Below are 20,215 nucleotides of genomic sequence, written 5' to 3' on the forward strand. Positions count from 1 at the left end.
TATCCCCTCCTCCCACCTCAAGCCGCACCTCCATCTCCTACCGACTGACCTCATCCTGCCCCCTTGACCTGTCCGTCCTCCCTGGACTGACCTATCCCCTTCCTAACTCCCTACCTACACTCACCTTTACTGGCTCCATCCCCGCCTCTTTGACCTGTTTGTTTCCTCTCCACCTATCCTCTTCTCTATCCATCTTCTATCCGCCTCCCACTCTCTCCCTATTTATTTCAGAACCCCCGTCCCCTCCCCCTTTTCTGATGAAGGGTCTAGGCCCGAAACGTCAGCCTCTCTGCTCCTATGATGCTGCTTGGCCTGCTGTGTTCATCCAGCCCTGCACCTTGTTGTCTCGGATTCTCCAGCATCTGCAGTTCCTACTATCTCTGATTCAATCTTTAGCTAAACACTTCAGTGGCTGACATCAACCCACTGTCAGTTGTACATACCAAGAGCACCACAAAATACTTTAATTTCCAATATTGTGCAAATGAAGAACAATGAGCTTTACAACTCTGCATTCGCAAATGAATTATTTGTTTCTTTCACTCGTTTATGCCACAAATTAAGACCATTTACATAACAGCCATTGCCCATTCTTCATAAGTGTCCCTTCTCCTGAATCCAATCGAAAGCTCAATTATCCCATTCTAATAATTCTGTACTAACACATTCATTTCTCACACGATACCTTACACTTGCTCCTTTTATCTCCATCTGTCCCACTGGCTTCCATGACCAATTTCATCCCTTCAGTTCCCAACTACAAGATCACTTGCCATCACATGCCTGTCAAATAATCTATCCTCACCCATGCATTCTGCCCAACTACCACATTAATTGTAATCTTCCCTTTTGAATATAACATCAGTATCCTGCCTTTTCAATATTCCAAAGGGATTGTAGTTTCTGCACTCCTCAGTCACCTTATTCTCTTTCTACACGATGCCTTTCCATGCAAACATTCCCTATTATTTTCTCCCTTCTCACTGTTCAAGGTCCCAAACACTCATTCCAAGTGAAGCAGACCTTCGGTCCAACTCATCCATGCCAAGCAAGTTTCCCAAAATAAACTCGTCCCATTTTGCCTGCATTTGGCCCATATCCCTCTAAACCTTTCCTATTCATGTACCTATCCAAATGTCTTTTAAATGGTGTAACTGTACCTGCATCTACCACTTCTCCACAAAAACCATCCTCTGTGTGAAAAAAGTTGCCCCTCAGGACCCTTTTAAATCTTTCTCCTCTCACCTTAAAAATATGCCATCTAGTTTTGAACTCACACACCCTAAGGAAAAGACCTTTGCTATTCACATTATCTACACCCCTCATGATTTTATAAACTTCTATAAAGTCACCCCTCAACCTCCTATGCACCAGTGAAAAATGTCCCATTCTGCGTATGTTACAAGTGACTCTTACACAGGAGGCAAACTTCAGACTGGGGTGACTACAGTCCACAAACGTACTGAGTTTCCGGGACCCTGTCATTTTTATTGTTTAGCTTTGCTCCCATTCTGACTTTTCCATCCTTGATCTACGATAATGCTCCAATGAAAATCAATGCAAGCTTGAGGGACATCTTTTGCCTGTGTCCTTTACAAACTTCTGCTTCATTTTGAGTTCAACAGTTTTGAATCATTATTTGTGTTTTTTGTTGGTTCTCTTCCTTCTCTTGTTTCTCTCAATCACTTTCCTTTCAAGTTGTAGACATGCTTGCTGAGCTGCTGGTTTGGTTGGAAACGTTTTGTCATCCTGCTGGGAAGCATTGTCAGTGCGGTGTAGCGTTGGTGTTCTGTCCTACTTGTTATTTATATGCCTCAGTTTGCTGGGGGGGTTGGCATTAATTCTGGTTTTGTTTCTCAGTGGTTTATCCACAGGGTCTAATTCAATGTGCTTGTTGATGGAGTTCTGGTTAGAATACCAGGCTTCCAGGAATTCCCTGGTGTGTCTCTATTTGGCTTGTGCAATTACGGATGTGTTGTCCCAGTCGAATTTGTGTCCCTTGTTGACCGTCTGTAGTGAGACAAGTGAGAATTGGTCGTGTCTCTTGGTGGCTAGTTGGTGTTTATGTAAATTTCCTTTCAATTTTGACACTACTATCAAGGCATTCACATACCTCCTAGATACAGCTTTTGTTTCACTACTTATCCTGTTAACATTGGCTTTTGCTGTGAAACCTTTCATCATTTAATTTTCCCTGCATTCCATCCTGCTACAGATCTTCTCCTTTGTTCTTCCTCCAACTACCTTTCACTTTTACTTGCTCAAAACCTATCACCTGAAATGTTAGATCTTTTCTTACAGGTTATGCCAGACCTGATGAGGGTTTCAAAGATTTTTTGGTTTTATTTCAAATTTCCAGCATCCACAGTTTTGGCTTTTGTCCTAGAGTACTTCGAAAATATCCCTATCTTTCTTACTTTAGTTCAATTAGGTTTCTGCTCTGCTTACAGTCCTGAAGTTACACTTCTTGAAGTTACAAATGATATATTGTGTGTTTGAGACTTTGGTACTTCTGACAATATCGATGTTTAGTATCTCTCTACGTCTCTCCATAATTGAGCCCTTGACTTATTATAGTTTCATTCATACTTGCCACGAAATCACCTCTTGGTCTGAGTTTATTTCAAAGGTCCATTTTTTATCTCCTCTAAATCGCTACACCCTTTTGGCAACATTAAATTTTATTAACTCTGCTGTATAAATTTCTGACTCCTCCATTGGTCCAATGACCTTTGCTATACTTCTCAACTGTCTAACTTGGATAAGCCAAAACCCTCTTCCAGTTCGTTCTCACCCTTCTTCATTGAGTATTCAAACTTGAGCTATCACTGCGACATCTATCTCTCAATCAATACATCTCAACACCCCTGGTTTATTCTGTTATTTAAAATCCATTCATGGCCTTGTCCCCCTCGCATCCACCACTCCTTTAACATTTGGTTATTCTTTAAGTTCTGTTCTCCCTACTCCATCACAGACCACCAATTATTCAGCTGTTATACTCATGTCCTCTGGAACTTAATTTTTCCACCTCCAAACCCATTTTCAAAATTCTCTGCAAAGACTTTTTCTCTTACCTATTTCTTCAAACTTTTAGATTTATCCCTTTGCCATTCTTAGCTTGACATTTAGCATTCTTTCTTTCAAATACAAAGCAGTTTAAATGAAAACTCCTGTTGCTATCACTTAGTGGAGTCAGAATTGAAAGCATGAATTTTAGTCCTGAAGGTGCTGAAATCCACAAATAAAGATTGTCTCTAATTAGGCAAGGCATTAAAACTACCTCACCATCACATGATAAACAGGAAACAAATGAGTTTAGTTATTTCAGTCCTGATTGTTAGCATAAATGTATAAATGAAACACACTTCACTCTATTCACGAGCAGAAAATGCTTTCAAAATGCTGAGTACACACACACACACACACACACTTCAACCTTTACCCAGGTGATTAAGTGATACTCTTAAAATGTAACAAAACTGTTCATTACTTATGTTTTAACAAAAGGCACCAATGGTGCAAAATTATGCACTTTTACAATGTCATCAAGAACCTTTATATGCTTCAGCTGGGAAGTGAAGCACTAATCTAGAAGACAACTTGAAAATAAACTTTAAAACAAAAAGAAAATAAAAGCTCCACATTAAAATTATTACGGTGTTCTACAAATGTAATGATTTGAGAGATTTAAATTTCTAATGTAGTTGCCAAACTGATTGCTTTTATTATTAAGACATGTATTAAAGAGTGTCAGGAAAAATACTGTCCTTACTATTCCTATATTGGAACAAAATATTAGGTCTAATTTCTGAAAGATCACATTCTATGTGCTGAATGTTTGATTATGATAGAACTGAAATATCACACACTTTATCATGTCTGCTTTTCCTTTCATCTTTGATAATTATTTCTGAATATCCATAATGACCCAAACACTGAATTCAAACCACAATAAATCTTCAGGCTATAACTCAGAATGACAGACTATTCATCAATAAGGCAATCTGTAGAAATAATTAGCTCCCTTGACTTTCACTTCCTACTTACCAATTGTGTACAATGACAAAAATATGGTGGCCAAGGTTTATACAAAGCAGGCTAAATTTATTATTCACATCTCCAATCAATCACTGTGAGGTTTACTTGAAAACCTAATTTGCTGTTAAGCGTTGATAACCACAAACTGCCAAGAATGCCTGGTTTACTGCATATCTTTATCCACCTTATTCCATGTAAAATTTTCATGCTCAGTAGTTATACATTTATTTTCATAATACTTCTTTCCGTAAATAACTTCTTCAGTTCATCAAGATGGTGTATTTGATTAGTTTCCTTTCTCCTCGCATTAAAATTTTGGTCATTTTCTGTGCTAATTGGTATGGCTAGGATTACAAGGAAAGGCATGGATATTGCGAACATACAGGCGAGGCACTAAATGACTGAACGCTACAAACGCAAGCGAGCAACATGAGATGCAGTCTGATCTAATCTGTGAGTTGAGTTGCTGTTCATGCATGCAAAGTGTCCATGCTGTATTCTTTCAATGCTAGTTGTTAGTATGCTTTGCAAAGTACATCTTTGCTTCCTGAGCGGCCTGCCATGGGCATGAGGGGTTGCGAAACGCCAGATGCCAATGTTCATGGATGAGGTGTGTGTGTGGTTCGTATCCATGGACTGTGCTCTGAGACAGCTTGGTCAGTTTGGAAGTAAACAATGTGGAAGTCCTTCCAAACAAGCAGGGAGCTGAAGTCACCAGGCCTGAGTTCCATGTCAAGAATTCATGATGTCAAGCTTCTTTGGCATGTTTGATGAAATAGGAAGATAAACATTAATGAGAAGAGCTGGGCTCTTAAAAGGGCACTTAAAACAAGTAATTATCCCCCTTAATTGACAACTCAATGCTGCCTAGCAAGAAGCTCACCCCACCACTTGTCAAAAATATCAACAATGGAGTGAAATGCTCTTAATGTAAAAACTGAAAGAACTGCGGATGCTGTAAATCAGAAACAAAAACAAAGTTGCTGGAAAAGCTCAGCAGGTCTGGCAGTTCTGAGGAAGGGTCACTGGACCCGAAACGGTAACTCTGTTTTTTCCTTCACAAATGCTGCCAGACCTGCTGAGCTTTTCCAGCAACTTTGTTTTTGCTCTTAATGTAAAACAGCCCTCACTTGATTTCTCACGTGATTTTGCCACAAATCCCACCACAGTCCATTTTACTCAGACCCTTAAAATATTCTGCCCAAAGTGACTATCATAAAATGAACTTGAAACTTTCTGACCCAGTTGCCAGAATTTGAGCTCACCTCATTGAAGCTAAACTTGAATGATTAGAATATATTAGAATAAATAAAAGATCTCTGCAATTTCAGTTTTAGTCCTAAATCAAAACGTCTTTACAGAAGTTACTAGATACTACAATATTGCCAATAATTAGATTTAAACTAACTGACAGGAAAGAAATCCAAGGGTAGGAAGGTGGCTCCGTCCGCTTCCATAATAAGGAAACATGAGATTAAAAAGGTTGTGAACCCTCTGTTCAAGAAGAGGCCCAAAATGTTTGAGATTTATCAGGATATCCAACTCAAGAGGGACCTGATGAGATTCTTGAAATGACCTCTGTACATGCAACTTCAGGATCAAAGGGCCATTCCGTACAAGGAGTCTGAAGGTGCCTCCAGCAATTAGCCAGTCACTCAGGCCCTGGACAGGCAAACGGCCATCCAGCTCTTCAAACTGGCCCATAAATACAGACCTGAGACAAAGCTAGAGAGAAAGCAGCGGCTGTTAGTCTTAGGCCAGCGTAAGGCAGCTGGGAGAGCAGACACTCCAACAAAGAGACCAGTAGTTCCCAAGTAGGTGCAAACATGCTACCACTCTGGTAGACAGTAAGAAAGCTCAGTTGCACATGATCACATTGAGCTAGTTCTGTTCCTGCCAGCTCTCTGCCAGAGGATGGGGGTTCCCTGCTGCATCGTCATAGGCAAAGCCAGGCTTGGGTACCTGACGCATGAAAAGACTGCCACCTGCCTTGTCCTGGTTCAGATCAACCCTGAAGATAAGGGAACAATGACCAATGTGATTGAGGTCATGGACAAACTACAATGAGTGGTTTGATGAGATCAATCGTCACTAGGGTGGTGACATTCTGTGCCTCAAATCTGTGGCTCAGAATGCAAAGGCCAAGTCTAAGGAACTGGTTCCCGAAACGTCAGCTTTCCTGCTCCTCTGATGCTGCTTGGCCTGCTGTGTTCATCCAGCTCTACACCTTGTTATCTAAGGAACTGGTGACCAAACTGCACTAACGCAATGCTCACTCAGTTTGTTCTGTATATAAGGAACTGTAAAACTAATTATTTAAAAAAATCATGTGTTGCCCAATTTCATTTTAAGTATATTAACTAAAGTGTAGCATATGAAAGCCATGTTTCAAGTCGCTGCAGCATTTCTACCTTCTCACCAACAGCTATGATAGCATAAGGAACTCAAAGTAATGCACCATACGTTACGCGGTACTCCCCATTCATGAACTTACTTAGTAACTGAATTTTCAACATAAGTGTAGAATAAATTTTCAAATGTCTTGGAATTTTTCTTTATGCTCAATTTCAACAATGTTTTTAGAAGTAACTACTATAAATCACGAAAGTGTTACAAGACAGAAGGAGGCCATTCAGGCCACCATGCCTGCACTAACTCATTAAATGAGTGTCATTACATGACACCAATCTCCTGCTTTTTCCCCATACCCTTGCAGATTATTAAATAAATAAAACCATGAAAATGAGGTACAAATATATTACATGTAAAGTTTTAAAGAACAATTATAAATTTCTGAAATAGGATTTGGAGATGATTTGCACTGGAATGGTACAGTCAACAAGTGGTTGAAAACATGTATATTGTTAAACAACTGGCAATCATATTTAAGACATGATGGCATTCATTGAATGTGCTATTAACCAGAAGCCTGAGGTTATGCATTTAGAATTTGCCGATCAAATATGAAATAAGGTATTGATTTCACATCTGATATTGTTCCTCAAACTGGATAAAATAATTGGAAATCTCAAAAGGGGCTTTGGAGAATAGAGAGGGAATTGTTTTGAATACCAGGAAGAGATTGGATGTGATTAGAAATGGCAAAAAGGCAACATAATAAGCAATCTTGGGAGTCACTAATGAATGCTTTTATTTATAGCACTGTGGATTCTGAAAATCAGAAATAAAAACAAAAGCAGAAATAGCTGGAAAAGCTCAGCAGGTCTGGCAGCATCTGTAGAGAAAAAGCAGAGTTAACATTTTGGATCCAGTGACCCTTCTTCAGAACTGATGATGACTGGACCCGAAGGTTCGCTGGAACCAATTACACGGTTTATAATAAATATACATTCCGCTAAGACATTACGCAATGATACAATCCTTAAATTACTACAAGGTGCAATCAGGCAGAGGGACATAGTTCTTCCCTGCAATGGTGGGGAGAAGTTTGCAGTTCTTACAAACACATGGTGGCAGGTGGTTGAGATAAACACAAGTACTGTACCCTCGCCTCAGATGCAATGCATGAAACAATGTAATACCTCAACGAGATCAGGAAAATTGCATTTGCTAATTCAAATACATTCTATGATTTAATAACCAACTACTCCCACTTACACTCTATATTTCCCAGTGAACTTCAACGCATTGATCCTCTTACCTACTCAAATTTCAACAGCATCCAGCTTTCACTTTCTAAGTACATTATCAATTCACCTACAGTAGCTCATAAGTCTATTTTGCAGGAGGACAGCACAAAGTGCAAAGGAGATTGACAGGACCGGAGGTACCATAAATAGTTCAGATTATAGATGCAGAAGAGAATGTGAGGGAGTTAAGTAACAAACCTGCATTCCTCTCAATCAAAGATGGAGACAGGGAACTAGCAGGCAGCTAGTGAGAGAATTACAAGTATTTCTCACATACATATACTTATTTCATCAATGACTGAACAATGCACAAATCAAGTATAGAAATTGCTAACACTTGATTTTTCAATAACAAATTCACTTATTTTTAATCTTCTGGAGCCTTCATGAAGACAGTATACGTCACAGGTCACCCTTGAAGACAATTCCTCAGGGCACCTTGTTCTTTCTGAAGTTATCTCAGTCCATGAAAATATTCACACTATGGTGTGTCCAGTTAGATAGTTTGGTATTCATTTGGCAATTTATTACTAAGCATTAGTAGACAGTGTTTGCAGGGATGACTGTGAAAAGTCCCCCTTCACGAAATGCAATTCTCTCCAAGCTCTACTCAGCTGAAGGTGAACCATAGCAGCTATCACTGAGAAGATGATGAAAGCTAGAGGTGCATCACTCAAACCAGTATTTAGAAACATACCATGCACAGTTACCACAACAGTTAAGTGAATGGAGGAAACTAACTTTATGCCTCGTAGATTGTGATGTGGCAAATTGTCGAATGTCTACCACAGGCAAAATAGTTTCTACCACGAGTTTCAAGCATGCCTGTTAAATGAGTCTGTGTAGTTGCTTACACAGTGCATACTTTGGGTGCCAACTTTAAATAGGAAGACAGATCTGTGGCTTTACAATGCATCGCTGATTTTCACTAAGCTGATCTACAGCTAAGTGATAGGATATAGTGCTGGCATGGAAAGAGACTGATGACCAAATGACGAGCATAGAACTAGGAACTCTAATCAAAGCATTTGTACTTATAATCCATTGCCCTTGCCTTCCAATCTGAGCCAGTATCTGAAATTTTGCCATTCCAATGCCAAGTCTCTGCAAAAGTACATGTGGAGTAATTTTTGGCATGGTTCTCAGAGCCTTCAAAACTCAGCAAACACCATACACAAAATATTGTATCAGCCAGAATAAGAACCCGAACAGCTTTCTTCTTCTCAGCCGAGGTCACACAGGATGGACTATGCAGAAGCAGTAGAAAGCATATGACAAAACTATTACAAAGTTTCCTTTCCTTATTAAGCACATCAAATTTATTACTTAGCTCCACCACATGGCAACATCCAAAGGGGAACCAAGCAATGGGTGGATGCATGACTAGATTATAATACTGTGCATAGAAAAGGTTCAGAAGATGACATTTGTGAAGTCACCACAACTTCAAACATAGTGCTGTGGGGTGTTCCTTGCAGCAACAATTGCAGCTAGGTCAGCAATGGTCACCATCTTAGACACACAAAAAAACTTCCGCTTCACTGTATAAAGTTATTACAGAATTGATGATTTCAAATACAATCTCCTAATCAGATATGCAAAATACTGATTTGTTGATGGTCATCATGTTCTCTTGTTATTTCACCATTCACCTACCACCAAAACTACTTTTTATAATCAATATTTATTATAAAAAATCTTTTGAACCCAAGGATAATTAGTGTATTGACAGGCCCTGTTAAATTGACTAAAAGTGCGTGATATTATCGTCCCCAGTGCTTCTTAGCTTTCTACAAAGTTACAATAAAGCACCATTATATTCCTTTTAAATGGTTCCACCCTAGATAATTGTAATAAATGTCTGTAATCAAAGCAGGAACTATTTAAATTAGAGGAAGAAAAGGCAGAGTGAAATTTTCAATCACACACTGCATAGTTCTGTGACCTTTTAAAGATTGAAATACATAATTGCACAGCATCTGAGATGGAGGGATCAAGTAAATTCAGCAATGCAACAAAATGGGCTAAACATTTAAAGAACAATTGCAAAGTTTTAATGACCTCAGACATATTAACATTTTCCCATAGTACAACTGTACTGCATTTCTAACCAGACAATCCCACCCAACAGAAACTGTAGCTTGTTACAGCCATCAAATATGCATCTGATTTCCAGTGATCATTCAAGAAACTGGAGCCTGAGAGAATTACGGAAATGACCATATGTGATCAGAATGATTTTCATCTGCATTTTGTTAGGCCAGACATTGATTTCATTTTGGCCATGAACAGTGAAAGGCCAGCTGCAGCCGAGGTTGAAAGCAAACAGTATATTGAGGTAGCAATGTTGACTATGTCAGTAATCTATTAGGGAAAAAAAAACTTGAAATGATCCACTGCAGCACCAAACACTCAAAATATTGACATCAAATCTAATGTATAGCAAATCTTAAAAAAAAAATCATGCATTAAGAACAGGGAGGGTGGGAAAAACAGGACTTCACAAAACAAAAAGGTTATGGCAAACATTAAATAGACAATGGGCATTAACACTGGAATTGCTACTTTATAAAAAGGATTCTGACCAGAAAATGAAAATGGCACTAAAGAGAATGTGAGACAAAAAGGTACATTTTAGTTTAGAAAGTGACTGCACGTACAAGAATGAATCTTCGAATTCAAAGGTCCTACATATCATGGAACCTATTAACATGAAAATTATGGACTGAAAGTTAAAATGAAAATCTGGAATAAATGCTCAGAACAGGACTTTAATGATAAATAGCAGTGTTCAAAATACACAGAAGTGATGGACAAATCCATCTCTGAAATCCCAAAATGTTTAAGAAATTTAAATCACTGATAATCAATGGGAGAAAAGTCACTCTTGTATGTAAAATGCACAGATGTATGAAGAGCTGTGTCTCCAATCTTGGGTTGGCTCTCTCCTTCTTATTGAGCTTATTATTTGCAAATGCCAGAGAGAAGCATCCTATAATTGGAAAAACAGCAAGCAGTTATGAAAATAAGTGGTGGCAGTGAGGGAGCAGCCAGGGTTTATGCTTTTTGCTGGGGCAAGGATTGCACCTTATGCCATGGGCCATGCTTTTATCGGGGATCCATAAATTTTGTGACGGCTTTTGCCTGGAAACAGGGTTGGGAGCTTTTGCCTGGGGTGCAGATAGGAAGGTGGCGTCTGCCATGACAAAGTGGTGTGTAGTGTCTGCCAGGGAACAGATGGCCACATTATGGCTGGGGCAGGGATAAAATGGCCAATAGAAGGCTGGGGGTGGAGGAGAAGGCTGCAAATGCTCTGTTGGGGAAGATGGAGGCTGTACAGTGGTTTAGGGGGAAGCTGCAAAGGAAGCAGAACAGTTTAAAAGTTGTTAACAAAGAAATACTCAGCTACCTGGAGCTAGCAAAAATAGATAACACTAAGGTAATGAATTTGTTGCGAATGAATGTTCAATCTCTTGATCAAGTCTGCACAAGTAGAGGAGCTAGTCATAGAGATAACATGTGCTGCATATGCTACTATAACGAACAGTGTGCATCAATTGTTAGATTTAAATTTGAGAGCAACTGCTAACATGTATTAACTACATTGTTAAAATCTTTTGCTTTGAACAAAAACAGTGGAAGTACATGAGCTGTGACCTCACCAGTCTGCAGAAGTTGCATTTAGGATGATGGCAGAAGTAGGTGTCAGACATTTTGGAAAAAAGAATTGTTAGCAATTGCCTTGTGCCAATTTAAATGATGGAGCAGACGTGAGAAGCTGAATAGCATACTCCTAATTTATATCTTTGTATGGAGGTAAATTATTTTTATGGAAAGTGGGCAGAGACATGATGGGCTGAATAGCTGCCTCATGTGATGTGACAAGTCTGTGGTTCTGGAGCTTATTAAAGAAGGAACAAAAACAGAAGTTGCTGGAAAAGCTCAGCAGGTCTGGCAGCATCTGTGAAGAAAAAAATCAGAGTTAACGTTTTGGATCCAGTGACCCTTCCTCAGTTCTGAGGAGGCTTACCAGAGTTAACTCTGATTTTTTTCTTAGAAAATTAATGCTTTCCTTGATTGTCATCACTTTAAGTTTAATGTTGATAATTATTGAGGATATTGAAGACCTGTTCTAATGTTGTTTTTGTGCAAGATCAAATATCTCATTCATCAGTACAAGTACAGACACTGCATCACCTAATAAATGAATTGTGAGAGTGGAAAAGTAGGCCAGGAAAACCAATAGTAGCCTCAGAAAATCAAAAATAAGCCCCAGAAAAAAATCAAAAGCCCTAAATAACTCTACTTTGTGTCTTGATAAACAATCAAAGGGCATTTATTTTTGTAATATTAAATGTGCTTGCTTTTTGTTCTCATTTCCACATGTAACAATATGAATCAAGGAAAATTTGTTCTGAAATACATTTAATTTACTTCACAGTTTTAATTTAAGAGGATTAGCACACAATCACGGAAACATAAAAAACAATGTACAATCAAAATACTCTCAGCATTATCTCTCCGATTGAGAAGACTGAGAATTATCAGATAGTTTTATTTAATTCTATAATTTTAAAGAAAAGTGTTATCACCAACAGGACATCTTTTAAACACAAGGTTGCCTTTTCAAGGATAGCCAATATTGAAATTCCTCATAAAGTTGAAGAATCAATAATTAAGTCAAGATAGTTAAGATATTATTCCGGTAGTTAATTTCAGTTTGTTCTTTAATAAATAAAAACCGGAAGAACTGTGGATGCAGTACATCAGGAACAAAAACAGGAGTTGCTGGAAAAGCTCAGCAGGTCTGGCCGTATCTGTGAAGAAAAAAATCAGAGTTAACTCTGGTAAGCCTCCGCAGAACTGAGGAAGGGTCACTGGATCCAAAACGTTAACTGATTTTTTCTTCACAGATGCTGCCAGACCTGCTGAGCTTTTCCAGCAACTTCTGTTTTTGTTCCTTCTTTAATAAGCTCCAGAACCACAGACTTGTCACATCACATGAGGCAGCTATTCAGCCCATCATGTCTCTGCCCACTTTCCATAAAAATAATTTACCTCCATACAAAGATATAAATTAGGAGTATGCTATTCAGCTTCTCACGTCTGCTCCATCATTAATCTGATTGTATTCTCATATCTGCATTTCCACCTACTCCAATAACTTTTCGTCTTGCTTAACAAGAAACTATCTACCTCGGTCTTAAAAATATTCAATGACTCTCCTTCCACCACCTTTTCAGAAAGAGACTGCTAAAAACTCATGACTATTGGTAAGGGAAAAAAAAATGTCTGTTCTGTTTTCAATAGGCAACCCCTGATTTCTGTCACTGAGTCCTACTAATGCTGGATTCTCTCGTAAGAAATAATATCCTCAGCGCATCCACCCTGTTTTAGACCCTCATGATTTTATATGTTTTAAACCAGTCACCTTCACTCATCCAAGCTCCAGCATATATACACTTAGTCTGTCCAATCTTTTCTCAGAAGATAATCAACTACTCCAGGTATTAGTCTAATAAATCCTCTCTGAAAGCCGTCCAGTGTATATTCCATTCCTGTAAATAATGTGACCAATACTAAGCACAGTACTCCAGGTCTACCTTGGACCATTCCTCCACATTCTTCACATAACTCAGCACATTCTTCCTCTGCAGGCAACAATCCAATTCCCTCTTAAATGCCTCGAATAAGTCTGTTTCAACTAAACTTTCAGTTAGTATAGACCACATCCTAACTACTCACTGCATGAAAAAACAGTTTTCTTAATGTCACTATTACTTCTTTTGCCCCTTATCTTTATCCTGTACCCTTCGCTTCTCAATTATTTCACTGCTGGGAACAAGTTTTCCTTCTCCACACGCTCTCTAAAATTCCTATGGATTTGAACTCCTCTATCAATTTTCTCAACCATCTCTGCAAGGAAAAGAGTACAACTCCTCCAATCCTCATTCCCTCAGCTCATTTTGTGAATATTTTCCAGACTTTCTCTAATGCCGTCACATCTTTCCTAAGGAATGGCACGTAGAACTGGATGCAATACTTTAGTTGAAACCAAACAATAGAAACAATGCAGGAATGTACCTCTCCCTTCACACCTCTTCCATGGAAATTTACGACAAGGTAAAAATATCAGCAAACTCTTAAGGTGACTTGATTCATGAAGAATTAAATTTCATCTTCAGATTTTCAGATGTGCAGTGTTTAATTCATCTAATACAACTCTTCAGTTTCCAACATTTAAAAAAAAATCAGCTGTAATGTTGTCTGCTCCACTTACTCTCTAATGGACACACATAATGCAAAGTCATTTTCATTTTGCTTTCCTTTGTTCACCTCTTGTCATTACTGGTTGTTTATTGTTTTTTAACATTTATTGTGTCTATATATTCCACTTTTTTATGATTACACAGGCACTTTAAAGTTGAAAAAGGTAATTTCGTAAGCATCAAGAAAACTGATTTTAAAGATCATTAAAATGAAGGTCACAAAAATAAAATCAGTGTAGCTAAAATAAACAGTGAATACTAAATTTGATAGCGGTTAATTCCAATTCAATGCTACCACTGTAAACTGGTAATCTGGTAACCTTCCTGATTGCCAGATTAAACTCCAGTTCTGGTGCAATGCCCAAATTTTAGATTGTCCTTAGGATGTGTCTCTCATGGTTCAAGAGTAATTAATGGCAGCAGATTGATGAAAAGATAATACGCAACAAAAAGACTATTTTAGTCAGCATTAAGTTTGTCAGGTTTCAGCTTTACAATGGGGTCATCAATGCACATCTATTAAAAAAGTAGCACAAAAATGTGAGATTATGCTTCAGTTGACTAAAATCAATAGTTCAGCGCTTTGGGCTCAAAGATGAAGATGATTATGGGATATTATGATGCAGAGGGGATGAAAGGTTCATTCCATTGGAAAGTAATTACGCCAAACCAGATTGTTACCATTCATCATGGCTGAAAGATGACACTCACTGTTAGTCAAGGGAAACAGCTACTCAAAAGCTTCTATCCAGATCAATAACCGTCACATTTTTCTCTGGCCAAAAGTAATTATACAATGGAAAACTTTGGGATCAATAAACAGTCACGTTAACTTAGGATCTGCTTCACATATTGGAATGTGCAGGGGTGTCAGTGAGTTACATAATACAAAGCACTACTGTGTTTGATTCATTATAAACATGTTGTGCCTAGAATATGTGGTTGCAGAAATCAAGTAGATCACTACAATGAAAAGAAGTGTACAGTTATGCAGGCAAAGGAAAACCCCCAGAAAGGGATTTAAATAATTACACAAACGAGGAAAAACCTTGGATCAAAAGTAGCCAAAGGATCATGTTGTTTGCACATGTAACAAGTTCCAAGATAATAGGCAATACAAATGAAAGTCATCTTTGTTAAAATGGCACATTATGAACATTAGTCATCAAAACTGCATACAAAAAACATTTGCTTGGGCTAAATAAATAAAAAGCTTTGTAATTTCATTTATGGATCACACAGCAATAGCATCTTGGGTTTTACAAAATACACACACATTAATCTAAATCTCACCCAGAAGAAGCACTTCCTGATGTCTATGCTTAGTCCTATAACCCAATCTAATAGGTCAACAAAGGTTAAAGGGCAAGAAAAATCACTACGCTGGTGAAAAAAAATGACATCCAATTTTCAAGCTGATTTATCAGTGCAAAGCTCAAATTGATAGTTTGCCCATTACTTGGTAGCAACCTGTCTAGAAAAGCTGTTACAAAGCCTTTAGTTTTGATTTAGTAGTATCGATCAATACAAAGCCATACTGTTTCAATTTTACAAACATTGATTTTCTGATACCACCTCAATACTGGAACATAAATCATTGAGACTGCTTGGATATTTGATTCATTAACAACAATTTCATAAACTCTCTATATTTTGTAATTATTTCATGGAACAAAATAGATGGATTAAGCAAATTATATAAGCATTCATTATTATAGTTTAGTAAATCTCATGATCTTTATTTAGTGCATATTCATGTGGGAAGCCAAAGTACTCAGATAAAAAAACAAAAGAAAAAAAATCAAAAGTAGAAAAAGAAATTTCATTTCTGAGATAAAAATGTCTAATGGGAATAAAATAGAAAATGATTGGTCTTGAAAAACTAACCTAATTTACTTTGATATGATTTGCAACTGTGCATGGGGATTCCTGTTGTGCAAACATACAAATATAATAATAATAATGATGATATATATATAAATAGTCTCTCAATTTCAGTATATGGTATAACCACACTACTGTTTAAATGTAATATTTTGTTTGCCACATTCAGCTTACAGATAACAGTCATGCCACACAAGTGCCAGACAATGACTAGCAGCAATCAGAAAGAGTCAAACCATCTCTATTAAACATTCAATTACATTATGATCACTAACTCTTCACCAACATCCTGGAGGTTACAAATGACCAGAAACTGAACTTGACAAGCCATATAAATATGGTGTCAACAATAGCAAGTCAGAGACTAAGAATTTTATGGTGAGCAACTCACTTACTGTCTTCCTGCCCACAAGTTACAAGTCAGAAGTGTGATGGAATACTCTCCACCTGCCTGGATGAGAGCTGCTCCAACCCTCATGATGCATGGCACCATCCAGTATAAAGCAGCCTGCTTGATCAGCATGTCATCTACCAACTAAAATATTCCCACCCTCTGTATCAGTGAAAAAGTGGTAGCAGTTCAGCAACTTCCCTAGCTTGATTTGACAACATCTTCATATGGTAATTCTTCATGTGGTAATTTCACTGGACTAATAATCCAGAGCTCCAATCTAAATTTTAGGGAAATTGGTTTAAATCTCACCATGGAAGGTGATAAAATTTGAATTCAGTAGAAGTCTGGGATTAAAATATAACCATTGCCAATTGTTGTAAACACTCATCTGGTTTATTAATGTCTTCTGGCAAAGGAAATCTATTGACACTACTTAATCTGACCTACATGTGACTGCAGACCCACAGCAATGTTTCAGCAGGAAACTCAATGGTCCAGAACTGCTACAAAGTCAATAGAAAGGAATTAAATGGATCAGGCCACCTCAACGTAGACAGTGGAAATGTAACTGGAAACGATGGTAAATCCAGCTCGGTTGACTCTTCAAAGTCTTTCTTATTAACATCCGGGGGCTTGCGCCAACACTGGGACAGCTGTCACAGAGATCAGTCAAAGCAGCAGCCTGACTTAGCCACACTCTCAGAATCTGACCTGACAGACATTATCCCAAACACAACTATCACCATCCCTGGGTGTATCCTGTTCCACAGTAGTACAATGGTATACAGTCAGGAGAGATTTGCCCTGAGAATCCTCCACATTCACTTCGGACCCAAAGAAGTCTCATAGCATCAGGTCAAACATGGACAAGGAAACATCCTGCTGATTACCCATTCCCTTAACTAATGAATGAACACACCTCCATCACTTGGAGGATGCACTAAGGTTATCAAGAGCACAGCGTATATGCTAGATAAGGGATTTCAATGTCCATCACAAGAATGGCTCGATATTAATATGACCGACAGAGTTAGGTGAATCTTAAAGGGCATGTCTGCTAGACAAGGTCTGCAGCATGTGGTAAGTGAACAAACAAGAGGGAATATATTACTTGACCTCGTGTTGACCAAACTACCTGTACAGAGACAACAAGGTGCAGGGCTGGATGAACACAGCAGGCCAAGCAGCATCATAGGAGCAGAGAGGCTGACGTTTCGGGCCTAGACCCTTCACCTGACAGATGTGTCTGTCCATGACATAACTTACTGAGTCATGTGGAGACAGTTCTGTCCTCACATTGTGGATATCTGCCTCTGATGTTTATCACTGTGCTAAATGGGCCAGACTTCGAATAGATCTGTCAATTCAACTGGGCATTTACGAGGTGCTACGGTCCATCAGCAGCAGAATAGTATTCAACTACATTCTGTTATCTTGTGGCCTGGCATATGTTTCACTCTACCATTACGAAAAAGCCAGGAGATCAAACCTTGTTCATTGAAGAGTGTTGTCGACAGCACGCTGGATACATGAAAAGGTGTCAACATGGTGAAAGCTGGCAAACATTCCAACATAAAGTCTCACATACCTATCACCCTGATCCTTGGTAAGCATTAACTCCTTTGTGCCCAGAGTCCAGACAATTGACTTCAAAATCCTTAGCCTCATCCTGATATTTTTTCATGCAACTTGAACAATCTTCTTCAACTGTGCAACCATGTTTGAATTTTGTTTTCCTCAGATTTGTTTGCTTCAAAATATTGTTTGTTCTTTGCTGCCATATCATAGGTTGATCCTTCAGTATTTTAGCTTGCTCTCGGGAATCATCCTTCCAAAAAAAATGTTTTTGATATATCCATCCTTTCTTGAAAACAAACTTTCTTTAATATCATTAATGACCAAACCTTTAAGCTCTGCACTTGAAGATATTCGTTTATGAAGGAGAATGATACGAACAAAAGTTTCTTATTATAAATCTTCACCTATTTTCCATAATAACCCACTGCAATTTCGATGACATAACAATGTAAATCTGCTCTTCCACATATCCTTTTGTCAACGTCCATATGTTTTCAATTCACTTTTATCTCATAATGTGTGTATTTCCCTGTCATTATATACCACTGATATTAAAAACGCATTATGTTGACATGATTGGTCATTATTTTATATTTCTTAAGTCTACACACCATGATAGGATACTGAGCATTTTTTATCTCAGAGAAGTAACCCATAAAAGTAGCTGAATAGTTTGTGCATGTACATATCACCAATCATTCCATAAACCTCAAATTCAAACTGAAGTCTTAAATACACAAACATGATGGTTACTTCATAGGTGCCACCATGTTCCTGTCTTCTTAAAACCCTCTTCCCTGTGCTTTCCACCCTACAACTGTGAAGTTCATGGCCTGAAGGAAATGACCTTAGAAACAATGGATGCATGGCCATCTTTCAAAATGCTAGACTCCAAAACAATTCCTATGAATTAGAGGGTGGATAATGTAATCCTACTGTTTTAAAAATCAGGTAGAGAAAAAAAAACGGAAATGTAGACTAGTCAGACTGACATTTCGCAGGGAAAATGCTACTGTCCATTTTAAAAGGCATTGCACAGTTTAGCAGAGTGCTTGGAAAAGTGTGGCAGAATGGAAATAATGCTTGACAAATCTCCTGGAATTTTGTGAGGACGTAACTTGTAGAGTTGATATTGAGCCAGTGAATGTGGTTTACTTGGACTTCCAGAAGGCTTTCGGTTAGGTCTCACCTAAGAGATTAGCAAAATAAAAGCGCAGGGGAGTTGGGGCAGTGTATTGACATGGACAGAGAACTGGTTAGCTGACAGAGTAAGAACAAATGGCAGGCAGTGACTTGTAGGGTATCGCAGGGATCAGTGCTTGGACCTCAGCTATTCACAAGATATATTGACAATTTAGATGAGAGAACTAAATGTAATATCTCCAAGTTTGTAGATGACACAAAGCTGAGTGGGAGAATGAGTTGTGAGGAGGATGCAGAGATGATGGATTGTGAATTGGACAAGTTGACTGAGTGGGCAATTGCATGCAAGATGCAATATAATGTGGATAAATGTGAGGTTAGCTACTTTGCAATAAAAACACAAAAGGTTCAATTACAGGAGCCGGGATGGATTGCTGCAATCCTGCAGGGCTTTGGGGAAACCACACCTGGAGTTGCCTGCGCTGTTTTGGTCTTCTTATCTTAGAAAAGATTTTCTGACTATGGAGGGAATGCAACAAAGGTTTACCAGACTAATTCCTGGTACGGTGGGACTGACATGAAGAGAGACTGGATTGGTTAGGACTATATACACTAGAGTTTAGAAAAATGAAGGGGGAAACCTCATTGAAACCTAGAAAATTCTAACAGGACCAGTCAGGGTAAATGCAGATAGTTGTTCCTGGTGACTAGGGAGTTCAGATTCAAGGATTATACCGTAAAGGTACGGTAGAGGCCAAGTAGAACTGAGATGAGGAGAAATTATTCCCCCAGAGAGTGATGAGACTGTAGAATTCTGTGCCGCAGAAAGTGGTCAATGCCCAAACGTCAGAGGTTTTCAAGAAGGAGTTAGATATAGTTCTTAAGCTAAACAGATCAAAGGTTACACAGAGAAAATGGGAACAAGGTACTCAGTTGGACGACCAGCCATGATCATACTGAATGGCAGAGCAGGCTTGAAGGGCTGAATGGCCTACTCCTGCTCCTATTTTCCACGTTTCTATGTTTTTGTCATGAAGATCAAGGCAATTCAATGCTATAAGGTTTTGGAGTAGATCTGTAGCTCGGGTGGTGGGTGTTGAGGTTGGTTGGCTCGCCGAGCTGGTTTGTTGTTCCGCAGACGTTTCGTTACCGTGCTTGGTAACATCCTCAGTGCAGCCTCTGATGAAGCGTCGGTGTGTTTTCCCACCTAGTTTTTAAACTCTGGGGTCCATTGCAATTCAATGCTGCTGACATGC

The 20,215-nt window shown here is 38.6% G+C and overlaps 1 protein-coding gene and 1 pseudogene across 1 annotated transcript in view; one reads left to right on the forward strand and one right to left on the reverse strand.

Annotated features, from left to right (window-relative positions):
* Positions 1-20,215, reverse strand: part of nbeaa (neurobeachin a) — an 831,637-nt gene that overhangs the window by 332,347 nt on the left and 479,075 nt on the right. The gene's annotated exons all lie outside the window — the stretch shown is intronic.
* The window catches only part of LOC109931097, a 48,679-nt pseudogene continuing 33,136 nt past the window's right edge, over positions 4,673-20,215 (forward strand).

The sequence above is a fragment of the Rhincodon typus genome, chromosome 6, assembly GCF_021869965.1.
Source record: "Rhincodon typus isolate 14 chromosome 6, sRhiTyp1.1, whole genome shotgun sequence".
NCBI classification, from domain to species: domain Eukaryota; kingdom Metazoa; phylum Chordata; class Chondrichthyes; order Orectolobiformes; family Rhincodontidae; genus Rhincodon; species Rhincodon typus.